This window comes from Stenella coeruleoalba, assembly GCF_951394435.1.
Source record: "Stenella coeruleoalba genome assembly, chromosome: 18".
Lineage (NCBI taxonomy): Eukaryota > Metazoa > Chordata > Mammalia > Artiodactyla > Delphinidae > Stenella > Stenella coeruleoalba.
Window position 1 is genome coordinate 10088469 of NC_137164.1, and position 13718 is coordinate 10102186.

Genomic DNA, 13718 nt, shown 5'->3' on the forward strand with positions numbered 1-13718 from the left:
CACTGAGTAGGTCCTGAATTTACAGCTTCTATTAGAGAGATTGTTACTTTTAGTTAAACCCAATGTTAATAGAACGAGAATAGTAAAATCTAATTCTCTGCACTTGGGCTTTGATTTCATATCCTTACCTGTAAAACATAAGGTTTGGCAACCTCTGTGGTCCCTTCTAACTCCATGATTCTAGGTTTCTATTATTCTCCCTCATCCTATTGCTTTAAGTTATAAACAAATACATAGTCAAATGAAATTTCTGCTCTAATGTATATGCTATAACAAATTAACAGAGAAACACTTAGGAAAATTTTCAATACTGTAAGTTTCAAGAATTCCAAAAATATGCTAAAATTCCATTTTGATTAGAAAAATTGAATTGTACTCCTCACAGAATAATCACAGCTAAGACTTTTGAGTCACCTGTGTCTAATACATATTTAATATCCTCTTTATATAGAGGAAAACATGGATGGAATATCATTATTATAAAGCCCAACTGTTCAGAAGTTCTCTTTTAACAAATGTGGGTAGACCTTTTGAGCTTTACTTCAAACAGCACAACCCTGAGAAAATACATTTGGGCAACCTCAATATGAGTCTTTTTACATCTCTGTACTCCTTCCTTCTCCTAAGTCCTCTCCTTTACAGCAAGGACTATCTGTCTCTTCTGGGGATGTTTCTGATGTGTGGGGATACAGAAGCAATGGGGGGAAGCCACAGACAGGGTTTTTGAGGGAAGTGATTGACAGGCATTGCTTCACAAGGCTGCAGTGACAGGGAGGGCTGAAAACAACTGTCTACCACCTGCCCCCTCTTCTTGTTCCAGCTCTGCAGTTCCTTAGTGCTGTCCTGTTTTCTTCCATCTTCTCTTAATTTTTACTTACTTGGTTGGTAATATGGCATTTCATTTGGGCTTTCATGAATGGATATTTCGCTCACATATCACCTTCTCATATATTACCTAAGTCCCTTAGCTTTCTGGGGTTATTGTACCCTTTAAGATTGAACTCAAACTGGTTTATATCCATAACATGTTGGGGGAACCTAGCATCATGTCCGTGAAGTCCAGGGATTCATGGGGTCTTAATTTCCTCCCAGCCACCCTGGCTTTGGGTCTCCACTGCTGTTGAGTCCTCCATCTCTGTGAGCGCCCCACCTCTAGGACGTGCTTTCCTATTCACACCGTGTTGACTTGCTGGGCACCCCCCACCCCTGTATTCTCCTCTACTCCCTGAATTTCCACAGACACAAGGCTGGGGGGTTAAGTAAACTTTGCCAAAATGCTTGGAAGTTGGAGGGAAAGCCCTATAATTAAAAGGCCTGCAGCCGTGCTCTGTGACCAGGTCTTTCTCATGGAGAATATTTCCACTTCATCCCCTGGTTATCTCATGAAGCTCCTCTCTGTGGTGTACCTTGGCTGACTCTCAAAAGACAACAAAAGGCTCCCAGGCTATTACATTGAACAATTGTCTATAGTCCCTTCCTAAACCAAATTCCAAGTGACTTTAGGTACACACGGACAATACAGTACTTTACTATATCAGAGGTTTCTCTTCTACAACTATTTGTGCCGTTTAAGCAGCACAAAGCCTTTAAGGCAGTGTTTCCTTAATCTTGATCAGCTCAAATGCTTTAGGACTGTCTTCTTTGAATATGGACATTGTCAATGCTACCAATAGCCACTCATCTCCGCCACACCAACGTTCACAGCAGGAGTGGCTACAGTCATTTTGTTTTCATTGCTGTTTTGAAAAACATTTTTATTTCTCATACAGATAAATATGACACCTCAGATACAGAAGAATTGGCGAAAAGCATTTCAGGTGGTTAGAATAAGTTGCCATAGTCCAGACATGGAGGCAAGGATGCTGGAATAATTCTGTAGAAGCAATCCAACTTGTGCTTAGGAGCCCATGGCCTGGAGGTGATCAGGGGAGAAGAGTCTGGAAAGGTACACTGGATCACGGTAAGGAGAACCCTGGATGAAAAGCATTTGGACTTTTCTTTGTGAGTGATCACTATCCCTCACAAAATCAATGATCACTCAAGCCAGACAGTTTTTCAGTAGAAACTTTTCCATCTTTACCGTTTTGCTTTAGGGAGATATTGCATGAGTAGAATGGAGTCAACCAGTGTGGCCAAGTGGGAAAAGGGAGATAGAAAAATCCATAAAAAGACTATTGCAGAAATTTCTTTGTATGCATTATGTGTATAATAAATACAGAATTGAAGCAGTTTATATTAATACCTCAGTTATGTGCTGGGCACCTATAAAGGACATGGAGCCTGTTTGGTTTATTGTTTCAGTGAATTGAGGAATATCCTGTGGGTTGAAAAAGTCATTGCTATTATTTTTGGTGGCAATTCTCAAAAAAACTGGTAAGAAATTTAGGAATTTGAAAGATCTTTTCCACTTATATATGGCAATCAAAATACTTTGGTATTTTCTACATGGTATTAAATTTGACTTCAACAGTACTAAGGGGCTCATTTGCAAGTGATTGTATAGCAGTTATAGAGTGGCTGTCCAAGCCCTTCAAGGATGCCACAGCCAACACAAAGATCAGAATTGCCTTTCCATTAGAACTATCTCCTGACGAACGTCACAACCCTGAGCATTGTGAATGGTGAAATTGTCTTCCAGAAGAATGGAATTCACTCAATTCAGTGTCACCTGCTCCATCCGGAAGTCAGCCTCCAAATTCATTGTGCATGTGTAGTCGAGTTTGGGGAGATGGGGAAACACATGGGATTATAGAAAGTGCTCACTTTCTACTTCACACTTTTCTATATTGTTTTCATTTCTTCATGTGCATAGATTGACTTTATAGTAAACATAATATCAAAATAAATAAACAAAACATGTCATCACTGGGCACAACGTTATTCCTACTGCTTAATGGTGACTTGGCTGGGACATCTAAAATTAAGTTGAGAAACTAAAGTGTAACAGCTGTTTCAGACTTCTGCTTCTATTCTGTTCAACTATTTGGAAGTGGAGTGGAGGTGCATAGGAACTAAGGGAAATTACATCTAATACAGCATTTGGAGCTTCAGTCTATATTATTTGGTCTATTTCATCTCTCTCAAGAGACCACCTGCTAAGATAAATCAACTTTAGTAGTTTAATACAATTAGGATGAAGTCAGAGTTAGAGCTGCCTTGTAACAAATTCTCCTTCAGCATCAGAGAGTGTTGAATCTGCACATTGGGTTCTGGTCCACCCACTGAACCCTAGAAAAGAAGAAGCAGAGAGGCATAGTCACTAGATATGAGCCAAGGTACTTTTACTACGTACTTGTTTTTATCCAAGCCCTGTGATAGGGCTTTACTTATGTTAACAAGTTAATACCCACTAATATTCATTGTATAGATGAAGAACCAAGTTCAGAGAGGTTGGGTAACTTACCAAAAATCAGGCACTAAGTGATGGAATCATTTCTTAGAATGCTTTTTGTTTCTAAAGTCTTGTTTTCCCCCCATACAATATTTTCCTCCTTGGTTAAGGTATAATCCATTGTGATTTATCTGAAGTAACTGAGTGTGTATAGCCCAGAAAAGGTAGAGCCAAGATGGTGGGCACTGCATCCAGAAGTTCCCTTTCCTGCCAAAGCTCAACTTGGCAAAATTATTCCTAGAGGTTGGACTTCAGGATGATAAAACAGTCACCAGGTGGGGTTTATTTATTTATCTTTAGTGAACTGGTGCAATTGATCAGACTGAGCAGTAAGTAAACATCCTGCCGGAGAGAGATGCAGATAGGGAGAAGCAGTGAAAACAAGTTCTTAGTTCCTTTAAAATTGTTTGATGTGATTTTGGTTGGCAGCCCAGTGAGGAAGCTCTTTTCCTGTCGAGTTCTGATTCTGATTGCTGTGCAATTGTTTGCCCACCTCTCTAACTCCGAATGCTCCCTGCTCTCTGGGTTCAGAAGTAATCACTCTGCTGCATTTAAAGTGAGGAGAATGACTACCAGAAAAATTCCATATGAATTAATATAAGTGAACACCTTCTATCAGCAAAGCTGGAGTGTTGAGTTGGTGACTTGCAAATGAAAGGCGAACAAATCGATGTGGTGGACAGAGCAGCCATCCAGCTAACGCTCAGTAAGAATGTGCTTTCCTCCTGAGTCCCTTCTGCTCACAGCCCTCACTCCACGTTTCCTGGATGGCTGACTCAGCCTTGGTTCCACAATGGCCTGGTCTCCAGTGCCAGGGTAGAGATTTGTGCCAATCATTGTACCTTGAGAGAACGGAGATGAAAGGGTTTTTCCCCTAAATTACTTGGAAAATTGCCTAAATTTCCTTTTTCATTTTTGCTACAGCAGGCCTGACCTTTAGCTGAGAGGGTCTAACCCACCTAGGCCATTACTGGGTGACTTCTGCAGGGCCATTTCTAAAATGCCATTTTGTAGTCATTGTTGCCTAGTTTAGTTGCTGGAATATTATGGCTTTGAACTTTCTTAAGTTTCTTCTCACTGAAAAGCCCAAGCTACTTGTCAATTTCAAAAGGATTCAATATATGCCAAATGGAAAATGGGGAGCATGATGAAAAAATTAGCTGCCCCCTATTTACAAACTTGAATATGCTCAGTTCAGATGTGTTTTTCATGTTATGTTTTCTATAACGAGGGTCCTTGATCCCCTTAAATAGAAGGGTTCTCCCTAAGGAGAGCAGGCTAAACTTTCAGGTAAGATCCCATTGAAGCTATTGATATTGATTCAGTTGTTATATGTGCAAATTTCTAAAGATCTGATACAGTGACTATAATGTATATTGAGTGCCTACTATGTGCCACATGCTCTACTTATTTCACTGAATTTTGAAAGGAATCTTACGGTCAGGCATTTTCCTCATGTTTTTGTAGATGCCTAACTCTAGACCATATTTCTATTGGTGCAGAGATGGTATCCAATTTATTCACATCTGTATTTCCAGGAGAAAGCACAGGTCTTGCTTACGATAAGTACTTAATGAATGTTTGATGAGTTAACTCTGACCCTCAGTGGATGTTTGTTAACTGTTGAACTGAACTATAGTACTCGAAACTGAGGATCAGAAAAGTTAAGTGATACACCCAGACCTCAAAGCCATTAAATAGTGGGTCAAAATTCAAACCAATCCTGGTCCCTTATTTAGGAACCATCTATTCAGGCCCAAACTGTCAAGAACCCCTCCCACAGAACGTTTCTCTTGCTTCTCTCAGCACCTCTGTGAGGAGGACCATGACTGATGGATTACCAAGCCTGGGTTTGTGCTCTGGGGCACACTGCCTCCCAGTTCACAAATCTGGTTCTCCCTCATGCCGAAGAAGGAACCTTTCCCAGTTTGGGGACCCTCATGGGAAGAGTGACTGATTTATTTTGTTTCTTACAGGAGAGAGGCAGGGAAGGGCACTTACATTCTGTGACAAGGGGATAGTTGGCTGTTGTGTTCTCCCTTCCCTGCCTTTGGCAGACAAGATGATGTGACAGCCCGGAGTACTCAGAAAGCTAATCCATGGTGGGATCGAGGCCTTCTCTGGGATTAGCTAAAATCTTCTCCTCTGAGGGAAACAGAATCCTTAAGTCCAAGGGACACCGAGCTGAGCTGTGCATTTGTTTAGGAATTTGATCAAGAAGATGAGAACAGACTAGCCAGGGGGAAAGGCAGCAAATGACAAAAGGCTACAGGAATTTGGGCTCACAGCAAAATGGGTCAGGAGACACAAATGCTTGAAACAAGCAGATTCCAGGGCAAGAGAAAGATCGAGAATGAGGAGGAATGTGGAAGATTAGGGAGTGACTACAAATGTAAATGTTAGTCGATGGAGTTTTTGAAATAACTTAGATCTTCCTATGATTTTCAAACTTAGGTCCTAAATTATCCAAGTTAATATGTATAACTCTGAAAATGTTTAATTCTTCTAATGAATTGATTTTATTTAAAAATATATAATCAAGGAGAAAATAGAGCTAATAGGTTAAGCTTCTTTACTCTAACGTTTGGTTTCTGATCACTGGACCAAAAGACCCACGATTTCGTACTGAATCTTCCCTTGCTTTATAGAAGGTCCTTTGGTCTCTGAACCTCAGCTCCCACACCTGAGATAGTGGTGTAGCACAGTGGAGGCCATGTCTTTGGGTTCTTAACTTGCCTCTAAGCACTAAACTACCTGTCTGACCTTGGGCATGTTTCTTAGCTTTTTCTGTGCCTCTGTTTCCCTGTTTCTAAAATTAAAAGGATACTAGTATCTACCTCATTGTTTATCTGTAAGAATGTCATGATCCTCACAACACGTAAAGCACGTTGACCAGGGCATGGCACAACAAATGTGTCATAACAGGGAGATGAGGGCTAACGTTGCTCCATCCCCCAGTTGTTGTGAGGATCACTCAACTGAAAGAATGCATTCTGAGAACCTTAAGTGGGTATGTAACGTACATATGTGCTTAGGTAAATGAGAAGCATTCATGTCATTATCGAGTAATTTTGTGGGTTTTGTCTGCTTGCTGATTTTCCTCAAATTGCTTGATGAATGTGCAATTCTCCCTAAAGAAATAGGGCTCTCATGTCAGGATCTCTGTTTAGAATTTCTTTTGTATTCTTTAACATTATTCGACAATGTTTGTAACATTTGGCTGTTTTCAAAGCCCTTTCAGAGATATCTCAGTCGCTCCATGCGGCAACCCTTGAATGGTATGTGTTGTAACTCTCCCTTCACAGATGAAGGAACTGGAGCTTAAGGTGACTTTTTCGGCATCCCGAGAAGGGAGGAGGGAGGGAGATGTGTAAGAGGCAGATCTATGTTATGAACCTAGACCTTTCCATTCCATAGTCCATGTTCTCCCCACCTTCGGGGCTGCCTCTTGTAAGTGTTTACCTACCCAGCACTCAGAGTCCACTCAACGTGGACCGCACACGGGGCTGGTCTGCTCCGGAGCACTTTCCTCAGCCAGGCAGGAGTCTAGACCCACCGTGTGACTGAATGGGGGAGCCTCCCTGAGCCCCTCATTCCCTGCCACCTGTTTCCCTAGTCTAGCTGGGGCTGACCCTGGTGCTCATCTCCCACAGGCGCTGCTCACGGTCACGTGGGACAGCCCAGTAAAGGTCAGGGACTCAGCGAGCAGCTCCACCAACCTCTTTTTAAAAACTCCCACTTTGCTGAATTATTGCAATAATTGCATCGCCATCTATGCTGTGTGAGGTTGCCCTCCGAGGGCAGAAGGTCAGCAGCTAATCAGCCGTCCTCTTCCCCTCGGAGAGATTTGAGCAACCTGCCGCTGCAGCTCGGAGCCGCCCGCACTCGGTGCTAGGCCTCCGTCTGCCCATCTGTATTCCTGTCCAGGCGCGCGCAGCTTGCCAGAGGCGAGGATCAGGATGCTCCCGCGCTCTCAAATCACTCCACAGCAATACTCTTTATAGATCCTATTATTGTCAGTAGAAAACCATTTTGAAGCCTGTATGTGATTAGGGCATATGGCCAGCTGGAGGCATTTGAAAAAAATATCTTTTAACATTTCCTTTTATTGAATTTGGAGAATCTGTGGTTTAATGCAGAGTTTCATACTGCAATTGAATACAGCAAAACTTGGAAGAAAGCTTTTTTAAAGCAACAGTTGGATTGTGTAACACTTTGATTAAATAGTTGTTAATGAGTCACATTTCCTTGCACTCATCAAGGGCTTTTCTCTAACAGCGGTAATTCTCACCTTTGACTTCATTATTTTATGAAGGAAGACAGAAGGCAAAATGAAATACAATTTAACAAGGTTTTTACTCATCCAATATGCAAAAAGAGAAACCTAGAGGATGTACAAAAAATAAGCTGGCACACTGCCAAGCTTTCTAGGCATGAGGTTTTTTAAGATCTAAAATTACTGGTTATAAAATTAATAAATTGGTTTTCTGATTAAAATATAACCAACCTTCAAAACGATTTCTCCTCTTTATCCCTGAGACACTCATGCATGCTGTGTGCATAAGGCAATGAATCAGGAACTTCCCAGTGATAGCGTGTTGTTTCTCCTGTTCTTATAATGAAAGGATATTTAACAGTGTATTGTTATATCACTCATTGTGTTTATGATTTTGTCTCCTCTTTTCTGGAAACTCAGTTGCACAGTTCTAGAGGGCAGAGATCACGTGTTTGGTGTCTTCCATATTCCCCCTGCTTTGATTGTAACAGGAATGTATCTCACATGTAGGAGATGGGAGAAAGGCAGAGGGATTCTAAGCCAGAAAGCCTCTAATATATAAAATACAAAAATATGTGGCTTACATTGAAACACAGCTATTTGGCACTTCAACATACAGGATGAGTACTATGTAAGGTTTTTGAAACAGGAAATGGAAAAAAAAATACTGTAGAGAAAGAGGGTCTATTTTTTTCTATGGGATCCCCAGAGGCAGTTGATCTAGAAGATATTTCTTCCCATCTGTGGTGAGATTGCTAGCTATTTACAAGAATCTGTTTCCTCTCCTTCCCAGCGCTCAGCTAGAACTCATTTTCCAGTTGCCCTTACAGTTTGGTGTGGCCAAATTATATTTATAGTGAATGGAATATGAGGAGAAGTGATGTTTGTCCTATCTAGGCCTGGCATAAAAGTCTACCACACATGTTCTTCCATATTCTTCCCATTTTTGCTGACTTTGAAAGACATCTGTCAGAGATGACAGGCATTACTAGCCTGGTGCCCTGAATGACTGTGGAACAAACGGCCCCCACTGACATGAACCACCCTGAGCCACCTGACCTATCACATAAATGAGAAGACTCTGTTATTTGGAGGCCTTACATGTTGGGCCTATTTGTTACTGCAGTTTCACATACTCTAATACACTTACAACTGTTGGGTCAGGATAAATGCTTCATCTAGCTGAAAACTGAGAGCTCATTGGAACAGGACTCTCAGCAACATTGGTAGGGCACATTATTCAGAGAGACAGATCAGACAGTGCTGATGTGATACTAAAGGTTCTGCCCTAGATAACTAATAAGAACCTACTGTATGGCATAGGAAACTCTACTCAATTCTCTGTAATGACCTAAATGGGGATAGAATCTAAAAAAGAGTGGCTATATGTATAACTGATTCGCTTTGCTGTACAGCAAAAACTAACACAATATTGTAAATCAACTATACTCCCATAAAAATTAATTTAAAAAAATAAATGTTCTGCCTTTACTTCAGCATTTCTCAAAGTACTATTCAACAGGCATCCAGAACAGGCTCAGTGGTCCATAGAATCTGCCAAAGACCCACTGCCAAGTTAATGATGATGGTTGGAAAAAGCAACACTCTAGACTTCAGTGAGAAGAACAAAATGGCTCCTGAATGAATATATGAGCTATTTGGGATTCTGCAGGGAATGGGAAATGATTTGGGAAGCTCAGAGCACTAATGACACTTCTGTGTGTATATGTGTCAGTGTGTGAGTGTATGTATATGGATTTTCAAAGCCTTAGCCTTCTTTCCCTTATCTTTTATTACCACTGCTTTTGATACCAGCCCTCTGTGATGGCTTTCCCCCAAGTAGGTATGCCTAAGGGAAGCAAGGGTTGCATATTAACTACATCCAGTAAAAGCAGAAGGTAGGACCTGAGAGATTATGTGCAGTTATTTGTTGTTGTTGTTGTGGAGGATGTAGAATTTGCATCAACTAAGACTTATTTAGTGCATTTGCTTGTATTTTCCAAAAGTGTCTGAAGTTTTCTGCTTTCTAACTTTGTGCTTTTAAACTAGAGAATTATAGTTTTCATTCGAGGCCAAAAATAATGAGTTACTGTCATGTCTAGGTTTATTTGGCTAGTTATGGGATCTAGAGGCAATTCAAGATTTTCATTTTTATCACTATACATAAAAATCTGATTAGCAAGTACTTTTCAATGATCTCATTGTCTTTCAGGATCACCTCTGCTTTCTTACATTTGAAATTATGCTGTAATTTTTAAAGCAGCCTGCCTTGTTTTCAGGCCTCTTTAAAGCTCTCTGCTGGTCTGTTGATGGGAAGTTCCCAGGAACATTTTTTTCTTTTCTTCTGGTTGGCTAAAGAAATGAGTGAGGCTTTCTCATGTGCACATGTGTGTGTTAATCCTAAGATTTATTGTCTAATTGAAAAGTCAAAAACAAGGCTGAGAGAGTGTTCGTTTCTTTTTCTATTTGAGCTAGGTATCTAAGAGTAATTAAGTAGATCTGGCAGCACCATGCTTACTTTTCTGCCTGCAGTAATTGGACCCGAGTAGAAGCTGATCCCTTAGAAGGCTCGTGAGCTTCTTGGCCAGAAGACCTGCCACTTGTTCACTGTACATAAAAGCATTTACATAGGTTGCTGCATTTATGTATGATATCTTCCTGGTCTGTGTACAGATTTGAGTTTGCAGCCCTGGGTTTAATTGTTAAACTGTGACTTTGTATTTCTAAACGCATATAATTGAGAAAACAATTAGTATAAACCTGATATCTGAAGGAGATTTTAACTAGTTATTCATATATTTCAGGTGGTTCAACACCAGAAAAGAGAGCTCTATGCCATTCATTTATGAGAGAATGTAAAAATTCAACATAAAATATTAACTATGTATTAAAAGACCAAAGAGTGTTTAGTCAAGCATTGCAAGAAACAGTAACGTGAGAAATATATTGTAATTCGTTATATTAACAGATGAAAAGAGGAAAAATAAATCTAATCATTTTAATAGATGCTAAAAAGGAATTTGACAAAATTTAATACCTATTCATGATTTCAAAAAACAAACAAAAAAAATCTTCTCATAGTAGTATAGAAGAAAATTTGTTTAATTCCAGAAAAAATATGTGCCAGAAATCCAGGACTTAATGGTGAAATGGTAGGTGTGTTCTCATTAGGTTCAAAAGTAAGATAAGGAAGCTTGCTACAGTTGCCAGTATTCAATGTTGTGTGGAAAGTCCTAGCTGGTGCAATAAAATAAAGAATGTATGTGTATAAATATTGGCAAGGAGAAAAACTCATTGAATGGGATATGCAGTTTACCTAGAAAAGGAATAAAATCAACTAGCAACATCTTAAAACTATGTTTAGCAAGGTGGCCAGATACACCAATGAATAATGAGTCATCAGTCATGCTTATGTGATGTGTAATGAAACTTTAGTAAAAACCCTTGAACAACTTGAACAATGAGATTAGAGAGTTCCTGGACTGGTGAACAGAGAGGACGTGGAAGCTCTGCATCTCCTTCCTTACCCTGCCCTATGCATCTCTTCCATTTGCCTATTCCAGAATTATATCCTTTATAATAAAAATATAATCAGAAGTATAGTGCTTTCCTGAATTCTGGGAGTCATTCTAGTGAATTATCAAACCTGGAGGGGGTAGTTGTAGGAGCCCCTGAAAATGCAGTCAGCTGGGCAGAAGTGTGGGTAGCCTGGAGACCCCATTTGCAGTGGTGTCTGAAGTAGGGCCAGTCTTATGGAACTGAGCCCTTGATCTATGGGATGTGTGCTAACTCCAGGTAGTTAGTGTCAGAATTGAAATGAATTGTAGGACACTCAATTGGTGTTCAGAGAATTGGAGAATTGGTTGTTGTTGGAAAGACAATAACGGTTAACAAAAAGTCGTCAGTAATTATAGAGGAAAGAAATGTTAAATTGACATGTATAAAAAATTGAGCATGCTTATAGGCATGCAAAAATAAAAAATTGGGAGTTGAGACAGGTCTCATAAAAAGAGCTCCTTCAGAATGTCACAATCAAACTATCGTGTGCTCGTTTTTGCAGTCATTATACAGACTTCATCAAGGTCACTTGTGAGCACAGAGCACAGCATATTTTTTGATTTTTGAGAGGTGTGGTCCCAGAAACTTATTTATTTCATGAAAGAAACCCTATCTCACATACAAGATCACTGCCATATACTTATGAAGAAGTAAATCAGGACTTGTTAGCATATAGGGGCTGAAGAGAAGACATTATAAAGAAGAAAAGGAATCATTGTAACTAGTAAAATTTAATTATTAATTAAAATGCTATAATATTATGTAAATATTATCTGGAATAAACAGAAAGCATATATGCACATGAGCATATCCATCTTCATACATGTGTACATACACATGAGCAAAGAATCACTCTGGAAGGACTCGCAGGAGACACAATGGCAGCTGGAGTTGGGAAGGTGGGAAACAGTGAAAGTAGAAAAGTAGGAGAGACACATCTTTTGTGTATCCTTATACAAAGCATAAGGATTTTTTATTTTTTCCCACTTTACCATGTGCAGGCGTTACCTTAAAATTAAATAAAATAGAGAAAAATAAAAGTCTTATTGTTATTCACATTTTATAAATGAGGAAACTGGAGCTCTAAGTAGTTTGGGGCTTAGTTATAAAACCACATTAGATAGATCATCTTCCAGAGCCCCTGCTATACTTTCAGGCATCAAAATAATAAATCATTCCTATCAAAGGTCTGGACCATCAAGGAAACATATATATTTTAGATAACAAATAGCAACACGAAGTCCTGAGGTCTTTCTAGGACATTAGGAGAGCTTAGGATTCATGAGACTGTTCTCTCAGCCTGATGAAGAGAAAATGAAATTGCATCATCACACATGCCCATGGAATAATAATTGTTCTTGATAAATAGCCTGGCTGTGGTTCCAGTGCATGGAATCCTGAAGAGAAAGATCTGGTGGTTTTCACACAGCATTTTGCGAGTCTGTCACCTTTGAGGGGGAGGATCTTGTTTGCCTTTTCTATGGACAATAGGTGTACACACTATACTTGAACTTGTCTTTCCTGTTTCCATAAAATGCAGTAGAGTGCCAGGTACCAGGCTAAAAGTATTTGTTTTGTATTCTTATTTTTTGATGATAAAGATCGGGTAAAAGCAAAAGTACCTGTATCCATTATGCTGTGCAGCACGTGAACCAGAAATTCTGTAGGTGGCACATTTCCATCCCTGGGGTATTTTATGACAGCTATAAACCTATAAAAGGACTGATTTCCAAAGGAAACACTGACAAGCTTTCAGAATAGCAGTGCAAATGACACCACAAAGATTACAACTATACGACATGTTTTCTTCTCATAAGATTTAAGGGTTTCAATTAAAAGAAGAAAACCAAAACAACAACCACTTTCCTTTCTTTACTTGGAGTGCTGAGGAAATTCCCACCAGGGCTTGAAATTCAGAAAATAAGTGGACTGCCACTATCATAAGTGATTAACGAAGACAACAACAACAAAGACAAAATCCCTGCCTGCCATAGTGATCTACTTACACAGCCGGAAGTGAACACAATCACTTCAATCACTGGGCTCAAGCCATTTGCCCACGTCAACATCTCATGTTTTCCGCAGTTGTTTGCCTGGCACTGTAGCCCTTTGTCTCCATAACTGTTCACCCTCCCTCAACCTACCCCCGAACCCCCTCCCAACTATGCCTCAATGCCTTCCCGGATGGACAAGCCTGTGAGGAATTATTTTCCAGGAAAGAAATAACTGCTCCCTTAAGGGCTTTGCAACAAGTGTACCACAAACAGACCAATATTACATCTTAAACCCCAAGGCTTTCTCATTTGACAGCCTTCCTCATCTATTCTTCATCATCAGTGCAATACATACCGAGTACCCACTGCCTGCATCCATTCTGGGGACTTTGCAGAATGAGGACAAGCCTTTCGGTCTAAAGAAGCAGCCAGTGGCACTTGGCCAAATAAAATCTACACGTTGCTGTTTTCTATTTTTTGGTATTCTTACCTTCTCATT

At 40.0% G+C, this 13718-nt stretch overlaps 1 protein-coding gene across 7 annotated transcripts in view; it reads left to right on the plus strand.

The window, feature by feature from the left end:
• The window catches only part of RFC3 (replication factor C subunit 3), a 731429-nt gene that overhangs the window by 375692 nt on the left and 342019 nt on the right, over nucleotides 1–13718 (plus strand). For all 7 annotated transcript variants that reach the window (XM_079902595.1, XM_079902598.1, XM_079902597.1 and 4 more), the window contains one exon: nucleotides 1770–1960. The gene's annotated coding sequence lies outside the window, so the exon portion shown is untranslated. The remainder of the gene's footprint in view (nucleotides 1–1769; nucleotides 1961–13718) is intronic.